This window comes from Colius striatus, chromosome 25 (assembly GCF_028858725.1).
Source record: "Colius striatus isolate bColStr4 chromosome 25, bColStr4.1.hap1, whole genome shotgun sequence".
In the NCBI taxonomy this organism is placed as follows: domain Eukaryota; kingdom Metazoa; phylum Chordata; class Aves; order Coliiformes; family Coliidae; genus Colius; species Colius striatus.
The window spans coordinates 5475718-5484487 of NC_084783.1; positions in this window are offsets into that span (position 1 = coordinate 5475718).

The following is an 8770-nucleotide window of genomic DNA, read 5'->3' on the forward strand; positions in this document are numbered from 1 at the left end:
TTTCATACCATGATATGCCCACCTCACGATCTTTTTTACGTTGATCTAACCTTTTCCGAAGTTCAGACATTGTGTCTTGGACGATTCCCGTATGATCAGCAAAAGAACAACATTCTTCATTGAGAGCTACACATAACCCTCCTTCCTTTAAGAACAATAGGTCTAATCCTCTTCTGTTTTGCAATACTACTTCTGATAAAGACTTTACTGAAGTGGCTAAACTTTGAATAGATTGTTCTATTTTTGCTAAATCCTCATCTACAGCCATCTGCAAACTTTGTAATTCCTGACCTTTTACTAGGGAGGCTATGCCTGTACCTGCTCCAACTCCGCCCGCTATCAGCAGCGTAGCTAAGGTTACTACTGTAATTGGCTCTCGTTTTTGTCTATTCAGATTTCCTTCAAAGTGGTGCAACACCTCCTCAGAGGTGTGATAGATCAGACGAGGAACAATAATCACCTGTACGCAAAACTGAGATTGATTAAACACATCTAGGGATAAACAAGGCGTTACTCCGATGTCTGAGCAAACCCACTTAGCTCCTGGTGTCGGGATAGCCCATTTGTCATTTTGGTTCTTGTGTCTCTCTATATTAATATTAGTGGCTGTTCGGTTGCACAGAGGCTGATATTTTTCGGGCACTGTACCTATACATTTTCCTTGACCTGTTATTAATTGAATAGTAATTCCTTGCGTATGATTCCTCTGGTCATCCCATGGACATTCTCGTGGGTTTGAACCATTAGACCATTGAATTTTACCTGGTTTTCCAATTGCTTCAAAATACGGTGGTCTAACATTATAACATAACCAGCATTCCTTAGTTAAATTTGGTTTGCTTTCATTAAGAGCATGATAAGAGGCTTGCATTAGATTCCATAAGGGGTCCTTGGATTCTGACAACCCTGCATTCCTGGATAAGGAGAATTCAGTTACAGTGTCATTAGTTGTTTCCGAAAAGGAGTTTGGAGAAGTGGTTGTGACACTTACGGGGGCAACCTTTTCTTTAGAGAAAGTGGGTGGATTCAGGACCAGATTTGGTCTCATTGGCTTCTCTTTAGGGAGAGTGGGTGGATTTAGGACCAGATTTGGTCTCATTGGCTTCTCTTTAGGGAGAGTGGGTGGATTTAGGACCAGATTTGGTCCTATTGGCAAAGGATCATGAGGAAGCTTTTCTTTGACTATTCTAAAGAAACTTCCCCTATCTGTTCCTGGTTCCCAATATCTAATTCCCCAGATACGGCCAATTAACCATGTGTCATCTTGGGGTTGCTTGACTTTAATTTCTATTTTATCACATTCTGATGGGGATGATTTCATTCCCCTTACGGACCCCCAGACCCCGGAGCCGTCAGATCCATGCTGTGGTGGACTGCATCCTGGGGGACCCCAAGTAATGTTTATATATCTATCTCCTGCTGTTTTCCAATCTGAGGCTATTGTCTCGCACCCCCAGTAACCACAATAATAATGGCCTGGATAATTACAATAACTCTTCCCAGGGTTGGAAGCTGGACACACATAGAATGCTTTAGAGTTGGCTTCCGTTTCCTCCCAACCTCTTTTAATATCGACAGGAATCAGTGAGACTAATGGCACAGTAAAATTCCAGTCTCCTGGAGAGGTTTGACTTTGGACTAGTTTAGATTCTTGTAGGTTATATAGTTTCCAGAGCATCGGCTCATGGGGGTTTCCATCTGCTTGAGTTAAGATCATTATCAAAACTAACAGTATACCAGGAAAAACGGTATTTGTCAATTTTACCATTTTAAATATAATTTTACCAGTCCTAGGGAAGTTCGACCATGGTTGCATTTGCATCCCATTGTTTTGGTTCCTTTCTCCACGGTTTGTTTCTCCTCTGCCTCGCCCGTCGACTCGGTTGCTTCGAGCCACGGGGTATACCATCTTCTTGGCAGCAGGGGAATTCTTCAGGAGAACAGCTGTTTCGGGCTTTCTGCCTGTTTACATAGGCTTCCCACTTCGCAGCTTTAACTAATGGGACAAAGCAAGACACAGTTAGCACTCCCCTTCTGCACTTTATAGTCAAGGTTTTTGCTACAAAAGGGAACTGGTTTGTTGGAATTGTTTTAACTTTGCTCAATGAAAGTTCTTTAGATTCTCCAATACTGTGTGCGAACTTTAATATTCACAATGTGTCTGCCGTTTATCCTGGCATACTTTACACCTAAAACAAGCAAATGGATAGCAATTGTGATTCATTTAATTCATATATCTTGTATATATATATTCATATCTTCTATATTCAATATTGTATGGTCACATAAGTTTAGCAATTTCCCTCACCACACTTTGTATGTTTCCATATATAATAGATAAACAAAGAAAAAATTATTGCGAATATAAACAACAATACACACTTTACAGCAAAAGGTAACTCAGCAAAATAATCAAATAAAGTCTCTATCATTGTATTATCTTTTCAGAGTTATCCTGGTGTCACCTGGAGTACTGATTACTTTCCAGTGGGGTCTTGTCACTGGACCTTTAATTCGACTGGCATGAGTCCATCCACGCTCAGCAGTCCGAACAGCCGTTTCTGTTGTAAGCAAAACAAGATAAGGTCCCTCCCAATTGGGTTTTAGGGTTTCTTCCTTCCACACTTTAATCAATATCCAATCGCCAGGTTTAACATTGTGAATTTTTAGGTCTAATGGGGGTCGTTGCACAATCAATCCATGTTCCCAAAGCTCTTTACGATGTTCTGCTAATTGCGAAACATATTCATTAATTACACGATCTCGAATTAAAACATTTGTTTGTGGGCTTTCAATTCTATAGGGCATTCCATACACCATTTCAAATGCTGATATTCCTACATCTGCTCGGGGCCTGGTTCTGAGAATTAATAGTGCCATAGGTAGGCACTTAATCCATGATAATTTGGTTTCTATCATTAATTTAGTCAAAGTAGTTTTGATTTCTCCATTCATCCTTTCAACCTTTCCCGAACTTTGTGGATGCCATGGTGTATGGTATTCCCACTTAATACCCAAGTTTTCTGTTAGATCTCTAACAATTTTTGACACAAAATGTGTTCCTCTGTCTGAGTCGATTACATCAGGCACTCCATATCGAGGTATAATGTGTTCAAGTAACATCTTAGTAACTTGGTTAGCAGTTGCCTTGGAGGTAGGAAAAGCCTCAACATAATGTGTTAAATGATCCACCATTACTAATAAATATTTGTAACGCCCTACCCTAGGTAGTTCAGTAAAATCCACTTGTATGTGTGAGAAGGGTCTGCATGCTGGGGAACGTCCTCCAAGAGGTTTTTGTCTCATGTTGTTTCGATTTACCCTTTGACAGGTCTCGCAGGCTGCTGTGACCGTTTTTGCTATGTTATATACGCCTATACAGGCAAACTGTCGATTGAAGTGATCAACTAACGCCTGGGTTCCCCAGTGTGTTTTACTGTGTATTTTTGAAAATATTTCGAGTGCTATGCCCTTTGGTAGGACTTCTCTCCCATCTGGCAATATGTACTTACTATCCTGTTCTTTAGCTCCCATTTGTTCTAGTTTTTCCTTTTCTACAGGCTCAAAACTCAAATTTTTACTAACAGGTACTTGTTGCACAGTCAAAATCGTATTATAATTGCCTGCCACTCGTTTTGCTTCTGTGTCAGCTGCATTATTTCCCCTAACTTGATAATTTGTACCTCGCTGGTGTCCCTTTATATGTACAACTGCTATTTTATTTGGCAATTTTAATGCCCCCAGAACTCGCCGAATCAATTCCGGGTGTATTAATTCTTTTCCCTGTGAGTTAACAAATCCTCTTTCCTCCCATATTTTTCCAAAAGTGTGTACTACTCCGAACGCATAACGAGAGTCTGTATATATAGTTCCATCCTTTTCCTTTAGTGACACTAATGCTTTCCACAATGCATATAATTCACAAGCTTGAGCCGACCAGCTGGCACTCAGGGGGCCTGATTCTACTGTCTTAAACTCTTCTTTTTCCATCTTAACAATGGCATATCCGGACAGTCGTTTACCTTCCACTATTCGTGATGACCCATCTATAAATAATACTTCCCCATATTGTAGTTCTTCTTCTTCTAAATCTGGTCTAATGCGTGTCTGCTGTTCAATTGTTTGAAAACAATCGTGCAATAATTCATTACTTTCCCCTGGGTACAAAAATTCCGCAGGGTTAACTGCTCCAATAGTTTTCAAAGATAGTTTAGGGGATTCTATAAGTATTCCTTCATACTTTAATAATCGGCTATCTGTAAGCCATTTCTCTGCTTTTTGTTGTAACACTCCTCTGATGTTATGAGGCGCATATAGGACAACTTCTCCATTAAAGGTAATACGATTTGTTTCCTCAAGTAATAAGGCAGCAGCAACAATGATTTGTAAGCAGCTCGGCCAACCCCTGCTCACAGGGTCTAACAGCTTTGATAGGTATGCCACCGGTTTCTTTTGTCCGGCCCATTCCTGAGTTAATACTCCGAATGCCGTCCCTTCATGTATGTTAACAAATAAATGGAACGGCCGCTTTAAGTCTGGTAAGCTTAAAACTGGTGCTTGACTTAACTCCCTTTTGAGACTGGCAAACTGCTCTTGATCCTGAGGGGTCCATTTGGGTATTCTGTCTTTAGACAATTGTTCATATAAGAATTTAACTTTAAAGCTATAGTTCTCTATCCATTGCCTACAATACCCAAATAGCCCTAATACCTGCCGAATTTGTCTTTTAGTGACAGGCATAGGTAATTCCAGAATTCCTTTAATACGCTCTGGATCCAATATCTTTTTCCCATTAAACAAATAATGTCCCAAATATTTCACTTTTTCCTCCACAAATTGTAACTTTTCTGGTGATACCCGTAGTCCTTTTTGTGCAAGAAAGTTTAGGAGTCGAATACTTTCTTTTCTTACATTTTCCTTATTATTCCCTGCTATGAGCAGATCATCTACATACTGTAGCAGCACGTTTCCCATTTGTACCTGATATTCTTTTAAGAGCTCTTCCAGGGCCTGTCCAAACAGATTAGGGGACTCTGTGAACCCTTGGGGGAGCACAGTCCATCTCAATTGCTGTCTACGGCCTGTTTCTATGTCTTCCCATTCGAAGGCAAAATAATCACGGCATTCTTCTGCCAGTGGACAGGCCCAAAAGGCATCCTTTAAATCAATCACACTATACCAGGAGTTATGGGGTCCTAGCTTGCTTAGTAGTGTGTATGGATTTGCTACCACAGGGAACCGGGTGATAGTTCTTTTGTTTATTTCCCTTAAATCATGCACGAGCCGATATTTCCCATTTGGTTTCTTTACAGGCAGAATGGGGGTGTTAAAGGGTGACATACAAGGCTCTAAGATTCCTTGTGTTAATAATCGATCAATTTCTGGTTTTAATCCTCTCCGTCCTTCTAGGGATATGGGATATTGCTTTACCCTCACAGGTATGTGGGGTTCAGAAATTTGGATTTTAATCGGTGGGATTTCCAGTTTACTAATTGTGTCCGGAGAGTACCAGACGTCAGGGTTAATTTGTTTTTGATCATCCACGGTCAAAGGATAAGCAGACACTGTTAGCTCTTGATTCTTTACTTTGATTTCTAATTGCAACTCAACAATTAGATCTCGTCCTAACAAATTAAATTCTGCTTCAGGAACGAGCAAGAGTTCACCCATTCCGAATTTATTTTCTGTTTCAAAGACCACATTTTTGATTTTATTTACCTTAAAGGGTTCTCCTTTTGCTCCAATCACTTGTACTCTTTCAGGGGATACTTTACATCCCTCAGGTATTTGCCTAATAGTCCATTTCTCAGCCCCAGTGTCTACTAAAAAGGTGAACTCTTGTTTATGGGGACCTACTTTTAATTTTATCAAGGGCTCATGATGACTCCGGTCCCCCAGAATATAGAGCCCCTGACTTTCCTATTCCGCTTTCAATATTTCCTCATCCCTGATCCTTTCTCTGCAATCCTTCTTTATATGTCCTTTTTTTCCACAGTAAAAACAACATCTCTGTTCCTTCTTTACTACTACATTCCCTTGTTTCATTCCAGCAGACTTATGTCCATTAGTCCGTTCTTTATGGTCCTCTCTGACCGCCGCAACCATCATCTTTACTTGCCGCTTGCTATTCTCTTCTTCTCGCCTTACGTAAACTTTCTGAGCTTCCCTCAATAATTCATCCAATCCTCTACTCTGCCAGTCCTCTAACTTTTCAATCTTCTTTCTAATATCTTCCCATGATTTTGCCACAAACTGAATCTTGAGAAGCGCCTGCCCTAAAGGGTCATCTGGATTCATTCCAGAATACAGCTGAAGGACTTTTCTTAGTCGTTCCAGCCACTCAGCAGGACTCTCATCTTTCTTTTGCATTTCATTAAATGCTTTATTGATATTTTGGCCACGGGGTACTGCTTCTCTAATTCCCTGTATTACTATAGTTCTCAGGTCCTGCATATGAGTTCTATGCACCGGATCCTGATTATCCCAATTAGGTCTTTGGAGTGGCCATTTAATATCTGCTTGAGGTCCCTGGGCATGTTGGGTATCCCACAATCTCATTCCTGCTCGTCTAATCATATCTCTTTCCTCGGTAGTAAATAATTGACCAAGGATAGATTGCATCTCATCCCAAGTATAAAGGTTTGGTCCCAAGAATTGATCTAATTTTTCAGCCACTCCGAGTGGGTCTTCAATTAAATTTCCCATCTCGGTTCTTTTAAAATCTCTTAAGTCTGCCGAGTTCAGGGGTACAGCAATATATCCAATCACGGGTTGAGGTCCCCCCATGGGCATTTCCCTTAGGGGGTACATCTGAGCTGCCCCTTTGTGGCTTCTAGTTACACGTCTAGGAGGAGGGGGAGACTCTTGTTCCGACTCCGGTGGGGGAGTGGGCGCTCTAGGGACCTCTGGAGGGGTTGTGGGAGCAGGAGGGGAAATGTAAGGAGGGGGGGTTAGAAGGATTTCGTCTATTTCTTCCTTCTTTTTCTTTTGTTTAGTTTTTATTTCACCCAGTGGGTAAAGTCTAGCTACTGGTCTTTTTAGCCACACTTCCGCATACTGACTTTCTTCCGGGTTAAGGGGTTTTTTATTATTAACCCAGAGATTTAATTGTTGTCTTATCCAATCTTCTTCTGACCCATAGACTGGCCAAAAGACATTTTTAGAAATCTTCTTCCCTCCCCATGTCTTAGTACAGTATTCTATCATTTTCTGCTTATCTTTCCCTAGGGTTTCAGGGAAATATCTCCAATTGTCTAAGATATATGCCAGAGGGGTATGCTTAGGTACAGTGGGTACCCTCCCCATGGGTGTCGAAGGCTTGCTGCCCTTCGCCCCCATCTTCTGGATTATCCACAAACACACACTCACTCACTCCCCTTGTTCCTGGCCCAGTCCCTCGCGGGAGATGGGAAACGCAGTACTTAAGGGTCCACACTCGCTTGGTTCAGTATATCGAACCTCTCATTCGTTATAATCCAGGATACCCAATCCCGCCCGAACGGATAACCCGCGAACCAATTTCGCAATATACTTACGCGTCCCTGCGTCTTCGTCCGGACTCCCGTGCACAGAATTTTTATGGGATTTTACCGGTTTCCCCTTTGCTCATTATTCTAGAATTTAGGTTCGTCGGTAAGGTTGAGGTAGGCTGTCAGTCACGGGGCCGCGGATTGCCACGGGGCGCCTCCCCGGAGGACTGAAGCTCACCGTTCCTTATCCGAGTCACGGCACCAGGAAATTGTCATAAATTAAGACCATAGTGGATCATAATCCAATTATAGTTTTATTAATTGTAGCAAGTAGAATATGAGCAAAGACAGTGCTGGACGACAGGGGAGTCTGCGCTCCACCAACTGCCGCCCTGATCAGTTCGAACAGTCCCTTTTTATACATTTTAAATTCGTGGACGTGAAGTAATGTAGGTATTCTGTACGTGCTCCAGGTGCTGTGAGATGGTCGTTTTCCTGTGAGGGGGGTCGTTTTCCGCCTTCCGGTGGTTGTTGAGCAAGGAGTCTTCCTCCATTGTTCCATAGTTGATCTCTCACTTGTATGTCTTTATACGGAGTCGTTCATCCCACATCTGCCAGTTTCTCAGAACATCCTATGGTTATTTTTGACCAGTATATCCCCTGCTTGCATAATCGATATCCGTTTTGTATATGCCATTGCGGTTATCTTATCTCACACAAGGATGTCTGGTAGCTGTTTGCATAAGCGACTTCCTGTCTTCTGTTGTTTAACCTTTACATCGAGCCCAACATAAATTTTCAATAAACAATACCCTGATTCTTAGTTTCTCACAGGCCTAAACCAGGACAATTTCTGAGAGCAAAAGGGAGGTTTTGTTGGAGTTTTAGGAGAAAAAAAATTGGGTTTTGGTGCAGTTTTGCAGGGAAAAGTGTAGTTTGGAAGAGTTTTGAGAGGCAAAGTGGGGATGGAGTAGATTTCTGAGGGCCAAAAGCAGTGGAGTTGTGGGATAAAATGAGGTTTTGGTGCAATTCTGAGGGGAAAAGGTGGGATTTGGGTGGAGTTTTGAGGGAAAAAGCGGGGTTTTGGTAAATTTTTAAAGGGAAAAAGTGGGGTTTGGGTGGATTTTTGAAAAAACAAGTGTTTTGGTGGGGTTTTGGGGAAATTCTGAGGGTAAAAGTGCAGTTTGGGTGGTGTTTTGAGGGGGAAAATGGGGTTTTGTTGGAGATTTGAGGGGAAAAAATGGGGTTTGGTAGAGTTTTGAGGGGAAAGGTGCAGTTTTGGGGAACTTCTGGGGGAAGAA